Source organism: Monopterus albus, unplaced genomic scaffold, assembly GCF_001952655.1.
Source record: "Monopterus albus unplaced genomic scaffold, M_albus_1.0 scaffold58.1, whole genome shotgun sequence".
Lineage (NCBI taxonomy): Eukaryota > Metazoa > Chordata > Actinopteri > Synbranchiformes > Synbranchidae > Monopterus > Monopterus albus.
In genome coordinates, this window is record NW_018127938.1 from 2,765,932 (window position 1) to 2,766,845 (window position 914).

General features: G+C 42.7%; 1 protein-coding gene across 5 annotated transcripts in view; it reads left to right on the top strand.

The window, feature by feature from the left end:
- Positions 1 to 490: 490 nt before the first annotated feature.
- The window catches only part of csnk1g2b (casein kinase 1, gamma 2b), a 31,323-nt gene continuing 30,899 nt past the window's right edge, over positions 491 to 914 (top strand). For 3 of the 5 annotated variants that reach the window (XM_020602818.1, XM_020602819.1, XM_020602820.1), the window contains exon 1: positions 492 to 692. The gene's annotated coding sequence lies outside the window, so the exon portion shown is untranslated. Of the gene's footprint in view, positions 693 to 914 lie in introns of all 5 variants that reach the window. The other 2 variants (XM_020602816.1, XM_020602817.1) reach the window with 1 other exon arrangement.

Genomic DNA, 914 nt, shown 5'->3' on the forward strand with positions numbered 1-914 from the left:
AGTATTGGCAAATACAGATGGATGTGGCATGGATGGATTATGACACACTTGGCCCCTGGGCACAGACATGTAACATGTTTAGGAGACAGGGCCACAACCACAAACAACATAGCTGCATGTTGTGTGGTAGTTTTGTTTACATTTCTTCCTGGTCCTTTGTGCTTTTCCATTTATTTGCAGATGTTTGATGTCACTCTGTGGTGATTTTGCCTCTATTTGTGGTCCTTTGACCTGAGCTGGTAGGCCCGTTGTTATCCACCCATGACCTGTGGTATTGGAATTCATGTTTGAGAGGACCATATTTATAAAAATGATCACCTCATTTGTGTTAAATTATCAAACTACAGAATGCAACTGCGTTACAGTATGTTGTATATGTGTCAATCTCTTCACACTATCTTAGATTCATTAGCATAAAAACTGCTTATTTGCAATTCAACTCTTACACTAGAGCAACTACTTAGAGAACAACGCCTGACGTTTAGCTTATTCACCAAACCAGTTGCGTCAGTTTTTTTCAGCGGAGTGCAGTGCTTCGTGCGCCAGCGTGACGCGATGCCTGGCTATCGGCAGCTGAGGGAGGCTTAAAGAGACAACAGCAAAATCATAGCAACTTGAAGACAAGAATGAAAATTGCATCTACGAACGAAAAACCATGACTTCGACGGCGTTTCGATAGCAAATATTTAAAGGTAACATGCTTATATTTGGCGACAGATTTTCTTTCGTAACTGTTGTTTTTTAAAAGCACCGTCTCGACGTATGTTAACGTTCCTGCTAGTGTACCGTGTGCTAGCTTGCTAAATGGCTAGCTGGTGAGCTAAGAGGTAACAGATCCAGGCTATCGTTGGTGTGCAGTCGGTTGTTTAGGATTAAGGAGTTGCCCAGCGGTGGTCAGGGTAATGGCTGTAGCT